The 16,243-nt window shown below is 37.4% G+C and overlaps 1 long non-coding RNA gene across 3 annotated transcripts in view; it reads right to left on the reverse strand.

Annotated features, from left to right (window-relative positions):
* The window catches only part of LOC137048285 (uncharacterized), a 50,114-nt gene that overhangs the window by 19,391 nt on the left and 14,480 nt on the right, over positions 1 to 16,243 (reverse strand). For all 3 annotated transcript variants that reach the window (XR_010899357.1, XR_010899356.1, XR_010899355.1), the window contains 3 exons: positions 11,766 to 11,790; positions 11,194 to 11,232; positions 4,888 to 4,943 (listed from right to left, as the gene is read on the reverse strand). This is a non-coding gene — a long non-coding RNA (uncharacterized lncRNA). The remainder of the gene's footprint in view (positions 1 to 4,887; positions 4,944 to 11,193; positions 11,233 to 11,765; positions 11,791 to 16,243) is intronic.

Genomic DNA, 16,243 nt, shown 5'->3' on the forward strand with positions numbered 1-16,243 from the left:
CACACACATACACACACACACACACACACTCACACTCACGCTCACACTCACACACACAAACACACACACACACACACACACACACACACACACACACACACACACACACACACACACACACTCACACTCACACTCACACTCACACTCACACACACACACACACACACACACACACACACACACACACACACACACACACACACTGTGACAAGGAATACACAATCTCCATTATTGAATGACTAAACATATTTAGATCTGCCTTAATTGCATTGGAAGATTCCTGAACAAACACAGTGGTTATTATATATATATGTATATCTTCATAATTGTGATTGAATATTGAATATTATTGATGATGTTATTATTATATGCATATCATCTATTTAAATATATAAACTGCACTGACTTTTTGCTACATTTCCTTAGGTAATCCAGACCAAGAATACTTAAATTCCGCTGTCACTTTATCACAGTGATAGTGAAGAATTAGGTGATTAAATACCACCCCACCAATTATGACCTTAAAAAAACACTTGAGAGAAGGTGTACCAATCGCACTGCTGACGTGAACCCACATTGTTTTTTATTTTTGTTTTCTTGCATTGTATGTTCTTATGCATTTCTCTATGGCTTTAAGTTCATCAGTGTTCAGTCGTTAAGTGGACATTAAGACTCTTTTCAGGTGTCAACTACGGAGAAGCCTTCCACCTATTGAAATCTACCCAGTGAACCACACCATTGGAGGTGTGAGGATTACACAAGGAGAGTCAGATTATCGGGAAGGTGCAGAAGCAGAAGCTTCCCCATGAAGAAGTGACACGTTAACTGAACATTCACCAAGGTTCGAGACTGACTCTATGAACATGCTGTGCTGAACCACAGGTAGAACACCTGAACACATTCACCCACCAGCTGAAACTCAAGCTACACAAACCTGGCGAGACGGTGTCCTGCAGGTGAACAAAGAGCCTTCCGAAGGGCTCTGCAGCTGCTAAGACAATTTCGTCATCTCAAGGATTGAACCAACGTCTAACCAACGTCTAACAGTGATCCCATAGGACCACCAGAGTTTGACCCATTGGGATCAAGAGGTGGAACTGTAAGACTGAAAAAACTAGTATATGCCGAAATGTCTGAATGAAGAACAAGGACTCTCTGAGAAAATAAAGGAAATTAACATCTGAACTGTCCCTCACACAGCACTGGAGACGCAAGTCTCACCTCACTATCAGCTAATCTACATCTTTCCCTTTTGACCCACTCTCCCCCAATTCCTTCCCACTTTCATGCTGAGATCACTGAAAATACACCCCAGAATCTCTATATTACAATGTCAATCCACACAATACAGTATTATATGTGTTTGATATCGTTTGAAATGTCTCAGTGCGACTGGTACAAAGATCTCATCCTTACAGAAGTTAACCAAAAGATAATCAATGTTTTAAGAGTTTAAAGATATCTTGTCTTAGTTTGGTGGGTGTGGCTTTCAGCCATTTGGCCTTTGCATCAATACAAGTCTTGATCAATGCAAATTCTCATTGTGAACTCATTTTTACACTTGAAAGAGTTTGTGCATTTGTTTCTGGGTATTTAAGGGAATGTTGCAAAGAGCTCAGGGCTTGACGCTTTAAACCGGTCAGCCCGTAATGCTGGATGTCTCGAGATAGCCAGCATTATGTAATTTTCACAAGTCAGGTATACATTTCATTCTTTACTTCAGACTATTTGATGTTATATATGGATTACCTTTGAATTGACTATGTAATTGGCTTTATACATTTACCTGACTGTTAAATAAATTGTTACACTTTTGATTGATTCTGACTTGCTCTGGAATTATTCAGGTTGGGTATAATTTCAACAAAGGGTTAAACGGAATAATTAAATGTGTAGTTAAACTATTAAAAATGAATGACCAAATAACCAATTGGCATTCTAACCCAAATTCTAAATTATCATTAAATGGAGTCAGATTAAGAGGAATTGGAATAAAATCCCCTTTTCCCCGCTGAAAAGACGAACGCGCAGCGAACTTCACCCGCCGATCGTTAGCCTCCATTGGGACGATTTGGGCGGCCTTACACCTCCACAAGTTCTGCTGTTTTCAGAAAGAATAAGTACAGCTCATCTGTCTTTTATAAATATGATCAAACTAAAGACTCTTCGCAGATATCAAGGATGCAATACTACTCTATAGATACTCAAAACTGATGGTGCACTATGTAGGATTTTTGCAGTAAAATATCCAAAAACCACCAGGCCAGTGTTATATATTTAGTTGAGTTCTTACAATATCCCAAATGTTTCCAACTATTTGTAAATGGTGAGAAAATTGCTATTTTATCCAAGGATCTGGGACGTCTGAGGTAGTCACCTGTCAATTGCGTCAAATCTTTATCATGGCTTTACCCTCGGTGTCCGGTTTTATTTGGCAGAAACGCTTGACTTTTAGCAGTGTGCAACAAGTGTCAAAGCATCATCAAAGTAACATCATGACATCCTTTTAAACACACTTAAATGTATGTAATATGATAAACAGAGCTGCGTCACCTCTTGCTCATGACCGGAGAAAGCGAAAATGGCAACAATGACTGTGTCCCGTCATAATAAAAGTCCCGCTGCTCGCGAGCCATTTGTTCACAATTTCTGAACCATTCCTCTTCCACCCGCTATGAGGTGAAGACCACACGTCCCAAGATTCTGCGCTCAAACTTGGCATCATTAAACTACACCTTTGTTTTATATAGGCGCCCTCTAGCGGACAGAAAAATGACATGCGACATTAAGATGAGACTGGAGTGAGAAACTTTTGGAAAACGCTAGTGTGGACGGAGAGCATTTTAAAAGAAAACAATTTTCATATGTATCCAGATTAATATAGATGTAGCCTCAGTTCAGTTCTCTCCTTTGTTTGTGTTACTGTGTAGTTGCCTTGCTTGATTTTCTCCTATTTCTCGTATTCCTGAGTTATCAAAAGACTTTCTGAATTTCATTCCGATTTTTTCTTTCTGAGTTGTGCGTGTTATACTACACGTTACACAAGTTTGTGCTTCTTTTGTTCCTTTTCCATGAAACTGTAGATCTGGTTCACAAAACAAAACAAGACTGAATGATTTGTTTATGTATCAAATTGATTCAAATCCGTTCAAATCACTTGACGATCCGTTCGCATCCATTAACAGCCCACTGGAGGGTAAAATGATCACATTATTGTGATTTCTGAGTGAACCATTCTTTTAACACGAAACAGTTAACATTCACACTGTTCCCAGACAACTGCAGACACATATGCTGGACAGCTCTGACAATGACAGAGATCTCCAGGGTGAGACGTGAATGCGGTCCAAACATTAACTGAGCGCTCTATTCAGCTCCTTTCTCATTATCTGTCCTTTTCACAGTCAAACGCATCCATTTACCCGATGCAAAATAAACTACAAACCTAACCGTTGACAATTTGGCCTATGGGTTAGTGCCTGCTCTTAATTTTGCTGTTGGTCACTTTTGCGGTTTAATATCCTTCAAGACTTTTGTCCTTCGTTTTCTGGCTCGGCTCCACCCTATCTTCCTCCCTCTTTCTTTTTCTTTCTCTCCCTGCCACATTCACAGTCCAATCACGTGCGAATGCGGCACGGTGGTGCCAGTGCCAGCTTTTTGCCAACCTGAATATGAGTGTGTGTGTGTGTGTGTGTGTCTTTGCCAGCACAAATTACTGGGACATAAAGTCAAACATACTTGTCATGATCTTAATTCTCAGACCACACCGAGATAAAGCTGCCACAAGTCTTTGGGAGTTTTTAAGCGTTTTCAGTTTTAAATTTTAAAATGTTGATATTAAAGAAAATCAGCTTTAGTTAGAATTTTTGATCAAAAGTGGCAATAAAAATGGTTATTTCTGACTTTGTATAAGCACAACAGTAAAAAAGATTCAAAGTTCAATTTAGGGCCAGTTAACAAAAGTTGGCAAAATCTATCTCTCTTTTACTCACTACATTTTATCGCTTTCTTTTCATTTTCTTTTTTTTAATCACTTTTCATCTGCTCTCTACCTCATCCAAACCCCTCTTTCTCCCCATAAGCCTGAGTGTCTGTCTGCCGATACCTTATTCAAAAAGCCAGGGAATGGCAGGTTGCTATGGGAACTCGCTGCTTGGCAACTTGCTGGCTTGGCGACGTGCCCATCGGTTGCCAGGGCAGTGTTGTCATTGGCAGCAAAGTGCCGTGCCAGCTGTGTGCGTCTGGATTTGTGTCTATATTGTGTTCATTTTGTTCGAGTCTATACCTGTAAATGATATGATATATCCTCAGTAAATATGCATTTAACGACGGCTTTGCTGAGTTTATAAAGGATGCAGAAAAATGTATTCATAAAATCCATAACTAGGCGAGAACATAACGTCGAAAGTGAAAGAGCTCTATGTCTTTGTCAATGTCATGCGGTGTATCTCACGAAACCATGTCAAAAACATACTCTCGCGCAACATTATTGTCTTAAATAAATATAATTTTCTCATGTCAATTTTTTTTTTCTTCAGTTGCCTTTCATTAATCCAATACAAATATTTGTATTACAGCAGAGTATTAGAGTAATACAAATTGCGAATATGGGGAATAAATAAAAAAGGTCAAACATCCAAGGAATTTGGGAGAAGGATGGCTTCATTTAATGAAAATATGAACATTTTCTGTATGAAAAATATTACTTGAAATAAGGGGTGAAATAAGTCCATGTTTTCGCAGGATTTCTCTCTCAAACATTTAAATCATTAGTTATAAATTTCAAAGAAAGGTGGAATGCTTGAAATTCCCTTCAGTCACAATGTATGACAGAGAGATCAAGATATAAAAGCAAAGAAAGTGAAAGATGGTAATTTCCATTATTACCGTATGCTGAAATTCTTGAAGAAACATTCCAAACTGCAGTTCCACAGTATTCCTTCCTGCCATCAGAAAAAAACATTAATTATTGATTAATATCTGCATGGAAAGATTTACAGGATAGGGACTTGGCGACAACGTCATTTTATTTTTTTATATTTCTATCTATCTATCTATCTATCTATCTATCTATCTATCTATCTATCTATCTATCTATCTATCTATCTATCTATCTATCTATCTATCTATCTATCTATCTATCTATCTATCTATCTATCTATCTATCTATCTATCTATCTATCTATCTCTGTAACTGTAGACATTCTATGCAGTAGATGCTATTATCAGTGTACACTGTCAGGTAACATTTCCATTTTATGTAAGTGCTCCTCAACTAATGTAGAGAGGCATATTCGGCAAGCTGAAATTTGAATCGAGGTCCACGTTGATGAAAAAGTCTTTGGGTTAAGAGCCGCACTTATATTGAATTAATAAAAATGTCTATATGCCACACAAACACTATCCATTATTACACTGAACAATAAAAGCCAATAAATTAAATTACCAATAAAAAAAACACCACAGAAAAGACAAAAATAAAAAATAACAAGTTTATATCTGGGATTTATTTCAGTTTATTTGCAAAGTACATTTTACAACGCATTCAAAGCCGCTTTAAAAAAAGAAGTGAGCAAGCCAAAGGTGACGGTGACAAAGAAAAACTCTTTAAGCTGTTCCAGATGGATGTAGAAAACAGGCAATGAAAAGGCATTTGGAGTATTTTTCATATTATTTACTTTGAAAATATACCAAACTCTTCAACGCACTATTGAAGCGGGTGATATGATGTGTTGAAAGGTCATGACCATTTTTTACCATTATTTTATAAGTAATTTTTTTCCCATGAAATTCATATGAAAGAATAAGGCTAGATAATTAAATGCATTATGCCTATTATAACTGCACATATAACCTGAATAATCTGTTCTTTAATAGATTAAACAGAACCACTTCATTTTCTCCATTCAAATATTTGAGCCTCAAGTGACTGAATTGTGGTACATTGATGACTGCATCATGGTACTGAATATCATATACCATATTCATATATCATGCTATTTAGATGGTACTCAAAGTACTTCAACATTTCCATGGGATTTTAATTATGAAAAAATGCTATGAAATTACAAGAATCCATTTCAAGACTACATACTAGGTTTGCTACGATAGTTTGTGTTGTCGGTGTTACCGGTGTTCAGACTCAGCACCGGTTACATCACTTGCCCTCCGTGGAACCGACCCCACTGTTGTTTAGATTTTTTTATAGTCATAAAATAATTTAGTTTAGCTAGAAAACAGACAATACAAATAAAAATTGATCGTGTCTGCTCAATAAAGCATGAGCCGCAGCACAGACCAGCAGCAGGAGTCAGATTTCATTCATTGCAAGAGCGAGGAGCTCACTGAGAAGGCTGTGGAATATTTAGTTTCGAAGAGAAATGTAAAAGTGTGTCATTGTACCGTTTTGTTGTGTTTTCCATTAAGAATAATAGGAAAATGAACCCACAATTTAAGCAACCAGTCCCCCAATTGGTGCTAATTTTAAACCGAAAGTAAAATGCACACAACTGAACTGTCATTCATTCACGGCCACACAGAGGGCGCATTTCCGGCTGAACTGTCTTTCATGGTGTAGCAATCCTGATTGTACAATGTACAATGGCGCGTTTTCAGTTCATTGCTATGGAAGCTTAACTTTCATTGCAATTATTTGAAACCACTTGCTTAGCTCCACTCCGTTATGAATGCCCGAACAGTCATGCGTATTTTACTTTCGGTTTATATAGAAATAGTGATTTAAAAGCCCAAGTCGGTGATACCGGTATTACCGGTGTTGTCACACATCGATTAACCGATGGGAAAATTACAACTATATATTGTATATGCATAAATAAATAAAAATGTATATATATATATATATATATATATATATATATATATATATATATATATATATATATACATTTTATATTATATATACATTATATATATAAAAATTGTCAATAAAAATCGACAATAAAAATTAACGAAATCTTAAGAAGTGTTCTTATTTTTTATTTATCTATATATATAAATAAGAACACTTCTTAAGATTTCGTCTTATATTTTTATTGTCGATTATTTTCCCATTTGATTTTTCCCGAGGTAGAGTTCTTTTTAATAACACCTTCAGAGGTTTTCTAAGGATTGCAGCTTTAATTGTGTCACCAGTCAGGTCCTCCTTAAATCTTTCCTTCAGGACAGTGATCAATACGGCATCTGTGCCTCCAGTCTACATCATTACAGAGGCTGATGGAAAGACCTGGTGCAAGTGTGTTTTTTTCAAACCCTGTCCACTCTTTAAACTTCTAAACTGTGCTAAAAAAGTATGCTTAGGAATGAAAAATCTTCCATGATTCTTTGTATTTAAGAACAAGTGACATGCACTAAAGAAGTGAGTGGTTTATGGCGTGTGAGTCTGAGTGTGTGTTGGCAGTGGTCTGAGCAGCCTGTGTGTCCTTGTGTTTGCACAATGCGGCAGAGGGCGGAGAACTAAATCAATAAGAAACAAATGAATTCAGATCAATATTGAGTCGAGTGATGGATAAAAGGGGATGAAGGAGAGAAAGACTGACAGAGGGAGAGAGAGAGAAAATGAAAGAGAGGGGGAAACGTACAAAGAGCCTCTTAGACTTACTAATGCACTTGAAACTTCAAGACTAGACTTTTGTGGTGCTTTGCAAGTGTGCTTTACAAATATTTACGGACTGGAAGATTGAATATAAATGACTACCTAAATTAGTAATTTTGGTAATGTTAATGCTCCAAAGGTAAATAAAGGAGATGCCAAGATCTGTGCTGGTTATAATCTTCATTTATCTCTATATCTCACTCAAGAATCCATCATTGTAATCATATTTTCGTAACTTCACTATTTTCCTATTCATATTCAAATACTATTGCATTTGTTCACACTTGTATATCAGTTCTCTTGATTGATTTGGTCAGAACCAAAAATAGAAAAGTATACATTGTCATTTTTTTTTTCCGTTCACCTAACCTAAACATACAATAAAAAAGGCTTTCATAAATATATTTTGCCACGGAACTTTGCTGGGCTAAATTTTGAGATCTGACGCTTGTACCAAACTGTAATGGGCAGTGTATCTCCTATGACAAATAAAAACACATATGCTTGAGTATACTGTCCTTTTTAGGGTCACATCTTGTGACATCAAGTACTCTTTTAGGTTAATTTAGATGTCTTTGATCCTTGTTGAATTCATATTTCAGTCGAACCGCACCAGAGTTCCCTTGGAAGCAGACCAAGACCCAAATTTTGAAAAGTCTCGGTTCCGCTTGGTGCACACCTAGGTTTGGGTGGCAGCGTTTACACCTATTTAAATGACCAGCATTAACAGAGCAATCGCACCTGTGTGAACACCACAATTCATCAAATATTGTGGTACTATATACTATATACACTTTATTGCCAAAAGTTTTGGAACACCAGCCTTTACACGCAAATTAACTTTATTAAGTTCTTAATCCGCAGGGTTTAATATGAAGTTGGCCCACCCTTTGCAGCTATAACAGCTTCAATTCTACTGGGAAGGACTTCCACAAGCTTTAGGAGTGTGTTTATGGGAATGTTTGACCATTTTTCTAGAAGTGCATTTGTGAGGTCAGGCACTGATGTTGGATGAGAAGGCCTGACTCTCAGTCTCCGCTCTAATTTATCCCAAAGGTGTTCTATTGGGTTGAGGTCAGGACTGTCAAGTTCCTCCACACCAAATTCACTCTTCCATGTCTTTATAGAGCTTGCTTTGTGCACTGGTGCGCATGTTTGGGGAAGGGGCCATGCACAAACTGTTTCCACAAAGTTGGGAGCATGAAATTGTCCAAAATATCTTGTTATGCTGAAACATTAAGAGTTCCTTTCACTGGAACTTGGGTGGCATATCCCAACCCCTGAAAAACGACCCCCCCCCCCCCTCCCATCAGGCAAGTGCCATTCTCCTGACAACCGCCAAACACAGACTTGTCCATCAGATTACCAGAAAGAGAAGCCTAATTCGTCACTCCAGAGAACATGTCTCCACTGCTCTAGAGTCCAGTGAAGGCATGCTTTACACCACTGCATCCAATGTCTGCATTGAGCTTGGTGATGTAAGGCTTGGATGCAGCTGCTCGACCATGGAAACACATTCCATGAAGCTCTCTACACACTGTTCATGATCTAAACTGAAGGCCACATAAAGTACGGAGAGCTGTAACTACTGATTCTTTCGAAATTTGCCGACTTCTGCGCACTGTGCACCTCAGCATGCGCTGACCCAGTTCTGGGATTTTGCAAGGCCTACTACATCGTGGTTGAGGTGCTGTTGTTTCCAATTGCTTCCACGTTGTTGTAATACCACGCCTGAATTTACTGAGCTCCTGAGAGCTACCCTTCCTTTCACAAAAGTTTGTAGAAGCGTCTGCATGCCTATTGATTTTGTATACCTGTGACCATGGAAGTGATTGGAACACCTAAATTTAATTTGGCAGTAAAGTGTATAAAATAAATTATGTTTTCATGGTACTGTTACCAAAAAAATAAGTAATTAGATTTAATTTCCTTTTTAATGGCAGTGGTGGCAAATTTTAAGTGACTTTAAAGTTGTGCTGCCTAATACTTTTGTGAAAACCATGATACATTTTTTAGGACTCTACAATTAATTTAAAACAGAACAGCATTTACAAGAAAAATAAATAACATTTCATCAATTTAATGTGTGCTAAATAAAGGTTTTGAAGTTTAGAACCGTGTATTCTAGAAAACATAAAACCACAATTGATCTTAAATTATCTATAATTTAATACATGCTGTAAACCTTTTAAAACCACAAACCCCTAATATATGGCTGCCTAATTTCCTGTTTTACACCTATCACTTAGCAAACCACATCATCTGTTTGAAATCACCACCGACTCTTGAAGATGATTTCAGCCTTGTTCATGCAATCACAGTCATTCAGCCCGTCATAAAACACAAATCTATAGGTCTCAATTTAACTTCACGCAAGTCTCAATCTTATTGGGGTACATTGTTCAAGCCACAGCTAAATGCTAAATATTTCAACATAAACTTGGATGGTGGAAATGAATGGATCACATGGATCACTCAAAAAGTCTGTCACATAGAAAACCATATTTTTTTTATTTATTAGCTTGCTACATTAAGAGATAGTGTGTGTGTGTGTGTGTGTGTGTGTGTGTGTGTGTGTGTGTGTGTGTGTGTGTGTGTGTGTGTGAGCCTGTTTATGTGGTTTATGAGGACACAAATTTGTATAACTACATGGGTATTAAACTGGTATTACACTATAAATGTGGTTTATGATGTCCTCATATTTCAAATAGCTTTAAAAACATACTAAATTGTGTTTTGTTTTTTTGAGAAAGTGAAAATGCAGAATGTTTCCTGTGATGGGTAGGTTTAGGGGCAGGGGCAGCGTAGGGGATAGAAAAACCATTACGCCTATGGAGAGTCCCTGTAAACCACATAGACCAACGCGTGTGTGTGTGTGTGTGTGTGTGTGTGTGTGTGTGTGTGTGTGTGTGTGTGTGTGTGTGTGTGTGTGTGTGTGTGTGTGTGTTTAAGAGGACATTAAAGGAGGAGGGCAGAAACGGATGAAAGGATGGCAATCTATAGTAATTGAACTATTCTGCAATCAACATTCAGTTAAACGAGTGACTCATGCAGCGGAGGGTGAAAGAGAGAGAGAACAATGCAGAACAAAGAGAGAGATGAGAAAAAAGGCACGTATATAGTGACAGCAGATTCGGTAGCAGCCTGCGTTTTTAAATGTCTTAGAGCCTTGAACCTGAACTTATTTCTATAAACTTATTTCTTATATAACCTTGTCTTATTTCTATGGCATTTTCAAAGTTGCGAGTATTAAAGAAAAAAAGTTCACCCCTACTACCCCTTTAGTAGCTGTACTGTTTAATTGTGTGTTTTTATTTATCAATAATAATGGGCAAGCCAATTTACAGCAACAATGCAGTGAATACTTGACCTTGACACCTAACTTGTGTTATCAAGGCGCATTACTACTCATAACTATATAATCAACATGTTTACATCATACAATTTCCACTTCAGCAATCACAACATCTCTTATAATACAGCCACTAATACTATAGTTGTCCAGAGTAGAGAGATCAAATTAATAAAATGTTCATTAAAAGTACCATGGACTTGACCATGCACTTTTAAAATGTACTTACTTCCTTATGTAACTGGCATTTCTTCCACTAGAATAAGATCTGAAAAGAAAATAGGGAGAGAAAATAAAGTGTGAGATATAAAGCTATGACTCATATATCAATTCAAGGTCTATAAAATCTACTTTCAGGCCATTCAGCCACAAATCTCAAAACAATTTATTTTAAATTCAATTTAATAAGGAAATTGATATTGGCATCACAATCCTGAATCTGAATCAAAATAAATTTTACATATTTATGGATGGATGGATGGATGGAGGGATGGATGGATGGAAGGATGGATGGACGACCTCTAAAATGTCTTTGTAAGCTCCTCATACAACAAAAATATTAAATGGACCCTGACATCTTTAAATATGTTATTCGGGTGAAAAGCTGAGCGTCTTGTCTCTAATGCTTGAATTGAATTTCTATGAGTGTCCCAGAACTCTCTTGAGGGTCTGTTTAGCCACTCAGATCAATACAACTTCAGAGACTGTTTACACAAAATTACTGTGAAAAGTGTGTTGTGGAAGATGGTTTGTTAAAGGGATAGTTCAGACAAAAAAAAAATTCTGTGACAATTTACTTACCCTCATGTAAATCCGAACCACCACCCTGCAAAACAAAAAAGAACATATTTAGGGGGATTTCTCAATTTGTGGTCCACAGAAAAAAGAAAATCACACAGGTTTTTTTTCACAGTAGGAATTTTTTAATTTATCCCCAAACAATCCCTTTAACAAATTGCAATTGTGTATTACAGTAACAAAAAGTGTTAATTAAACGACCACGACTGAACGCCAGATCCCCTTCGCACTGTTACACGGAACTGGCCAATCAAATCGTAAGACACAGATGTGCTGCCCAATTACTGCAGACCTTTGAGAATGAGAGCAACAAATCAGACTCGACCAACAGTACCAGGCACTCTAATGAACCGATAACAGACACTGTCTGTTTCTTTGTCTCTCATGACACACACACACACACACACACAGATGAACATACAGAAGTATCTGCATTAAGATATTTGCACTATATGCATGCATGCATACAGAGGACACACACACACTTCAACTCGTTCACACACATACAGTCTCTCTTCTTGTCTCGCTATCGCTCACACCCAACCCCCCAGCACCTCAGGGTTTGAAATTCATGTGCGAAATAAATAGAGAGAAAGAGAGCGAGAGAGAGAGCGAGAGAGAGAGAGAGAGACAGACAGACAGACAGAGAGAGAACACATGGGGTAACACAGGAGGTTGGTGAGGGAAGGAGAGAGGAAAAGGGGGGAGGGGAGAATCGAGCAGGAAGACAGTGGCGTGAGGACAATAGATGCAAAAAGAAAGTCAAAAAACGAAAAAAGGAAGCACGGTATCTAATGAAAGAGAGGGTCTTGTCAAAGGTACGACTTTGGTGGGGAATTCTCTGCATCAACCTGGAAACATTCCAACACATGCACAAACAACATGTGGACACATTCCAGCAAGCTGCAGCTATTAACCCTTACACCACAACTGTACTTCCATAATTACTGCTTCTCCAAAGAAACGTATGTTCAGACAGACCGCTGCTACCCTCACTAGATATTAACTGCAGTATATTACACACACTATCAGGCCCAATTATCAGATTCTTCCAACACAGTGAAATGTCATTGCCTCTAACAGTGATATTCTCAATGTCATGACGACTCACATGCAGACAATACCAAATAGCTTTAAAACTCAGACAATAATATCCCCGAGCTGTTCACACAAACACACTCTGACACATCGCCCCAGCATTCAGAAAAAGGGTCAAGGTTTTTCAATGACCAATTAATGAATTTTGGCACAGAATGAGTTGCATCTTTTCATCTGGTATTATCTCTGAAAGAAAGCAGAATTTTACCATTGTATTATGTTAAATTGAGTTATTTATATTTATTTAATCAATTTACATAATCAATTACTGGTTTTACTCAATTTACATAAAAATGTTACTGTGGTTACGCCCACTGAGTGGCAAAAAGTCTGTGGCAACATTGGTTTTCCGAGTGAATGTCACGAAAAACACACAAAAAGAAACATAAAAAGGACTATACAAATAGATTTCACAAGAAATTAGATTTATATTTTTACAAACTGGACTTGCAAAACGTGAATTTGCAGTTATCATATTGTGTTAATATTGTGTTAATATGTTGAATATTGGGGTAAATTCATACCCTAAATATTGAATTGACAACTCATCAATTAAATATTTACCATCTTATATTCTGCATTATTCAGTATTTAAATAAACATACATAAAATAGCCTTTGCCATAAAGAAATCAAAATTGAGCTCAAGTGCGTCCTGTTTCCACTGATCGTCCTTGAGATGTTTCTACAACTTGACTGGAGTTCACCTTTGGTAAATTCAGTTGATTGGACATGATTTGGAAAGGCACACACCTTTCTTTATAAGGTCCCACAGTTAACAGTATATGTAAGAGCACAAACCAAGCCATGAAGCCCAAAGAATTGTCTGTAGACCTCTAAGACGGGACTGTATCGAGGCACAGATCTGGGGAATGGTACAGAAATATTTCTGCAGCATTGAAGGTCCCAATGAGCACAGTGGCCTCCATCATCCGTAAATGGAAGAAGTTTGGAACCACAGGACTCTTCCCAGAGCTGCCCACCCTGCAAAACTGAGTTGGAGGTTACAGGGATCTAGATGTCACTCTGACAGAGCTCCAGCATTTCTCTGTGGAGAGAGGAGAACCTTCCAGAAGAAAAACCATCTCTGCAGCACTCCACCAACCAGGTCTGCATGGTAGAGTGGCCAGACGGAAGTTACTCCAAAGTGAAAGGCTGCCTGGAGTTTGCCAAAAGGCACCTGAGGGACTCTCAGACCACGAGAAATAAAATTCTCTGGTCTGATGAAACAAAGATTAAACTGTTTGGCCTAAATGGCAAGCGTCATGTCTGGAGGAAACCAGGCACCACGCATCACCTGGCCTATACCATCTCTACAATTAAGTATTGTGGTGGCAGCATCACGATGTGGGGATGTATTTCAGTGGCAGGAACTGGGAGGCTAGTCAGGATCAAGGGAAAGATGAATGCAGCAATATACAGAGATATCCTTGAAAACCTACTCCAGAGCGCTCTAAACCTCAGAATGGGGTGAAGGTTCAGCTCCCACCAGGTCAACGACCCTAAGCACACAGCCAAGATAACAAAGGAGTGGCTACAGAACTCTGTGAATGTCCTTGAGTGGCCCAGCCAGATCCAAGACTTGAACCCGATTGAACATCTTTAGAGGGATCTGAAAATGACAGTGGACCGATGGTCCCCATCCAACCTGATGGAGCATGAGAGGTACTGCAAATAAGAATGGGAGAAGCTGCCCCAAAAAAATAAGATTTTGAGGTGAAAACTTTTTTTTTCTTCTAATAAATTTGCAGATTTCAAACAAACTTTTTTCACACTGTCATTATGGTGTATTGTTTGTAGAATTGAGGAAAAAAATATAAATTTAATCAATTTTGGAATAAGGCTGTAACATAACAAAATGTGGAAAAAGTGAAGTGCTGTGAATACTTTCCGGATGCACTGTTTTCCCCGGCATCAAAATCAGGCACATAGGCCTATAAATGTCAGGAAACACATTTCCTGGCTGCATGTCAATATCCATGGATCTTTGGTAAGTTGTAAGGAACACTATCTAGTATAACCTTTAGTTTTAACTGATAATAGTTTGTTTAACATGCATAAGGGGGCATTTATTTGGCAGGAAAGTGACATCAATGCATTCATTCTATTGTATTGAACTGTATTGTATTGTATTGTATTGTATTGTATTGTATTGTATTGTATTGTATTGTGTTCTTCTATTCTATTCTATTCTATTCTATTCTATTCTATTCTATTCTATTCTATTCTATTGTAATTAGACCTGTGCTGGTAAAATGAGTCTGAATGCGCACAGGCTAATTACGAGTTACATGCAAAACCAGTGAAAAACTTCACATTTGAGGTTCACAAAAATGAGTTAATTAAGCCCTTGTCTAGCAATCCTAATGCTCCAAAATCAATTAAACATTTTAAAGTATCTTTATTTGTATGTTTTCTGAAAGGAGCACCTTTCCTTTGTGCATGAAAAATGCTGTTCTCAACACCTGGCATTGCGCTTCCCCTCAGCACAAGTTTGGTATGGTTTTAAAGCACAGCATTCCAACTTAATGAATATTCAAAGAATTCTCAATGGCATGAGTCTTAACTAATGAAATTTGATCATCAAACTTATGCTAATGTAAACGATCTTACTTGTGCTGACTGACATATCCGAAGCGTGCGCACAAAGAATCTCAATCCCGATGTACATATATGCACACACAATTACAGTATTTCAAAATATCTGGCTTGGCGAATATTCACGCAAACATTATCTATGTCTTAAATGAACGTTTGTTAACTGTTCTGGAAAAAAATCCGAAGCGTAACATAATATTAGATCTGTGCGGTACTGTAGCTCTTAATATATACTGTCTGTTTCATTCATTTTAATCAAATTGTGGTATAATGGGGGGAAAGATTGAATATATATTTTTCCTATAGATATTTGGTTTCAATTTGATGTGTGCCAAATGTGGTGTTATTACCAAGGATTTTAAGAAATGGTTGCTAGGTGATTTTGTTTGGGAACCTTCAGAAAAATAGAGTTAAAGTTTTCTCAAAATTGACTTTGCTGACTATATCGACTTCAAACGGGTGTAGCTCATCGTTTTTTTTTTAATGAAGAATGTGAAAATAACTCGTTTAAATTTTTTTTTTGCTATATTATATTATACAAAAGAATATGACAAAAACATGTGAGCTGCTATTCTGGAGAGTGAAGCAGCAAATGTAAGCTAATATGTAAATCAGGCTGAGGGTATTTAATAAAATAAGTGCTGATTCTAGCTCTAAATTTCCACTGCAAGCATATTTAGCCTATAAACTAAAAAGTGTATAAGAATTTATATTCTTGTAAAATAGATTGTTCACTGTATAGTCAATTTAAGTATAAAAAGTTTAAGCTGGCCATCATTACAGACG

The sequence above is a fragment of the Pseudorasbora parva genome, chromosome 19 (genome assembly GCF_024679245.1).
Source record: "Pseudorasbora parva isolate DD20220531a chromosome 19, ASM2467924v1, whole genome shotgun sequence".
Taxonomy (NCBI): Eukaryota; Metazoa; Chordata; class Actinopteri; order Cypriniformes; family Gobionidae; genus Pseudorasbora; species Pseudorasbora parva.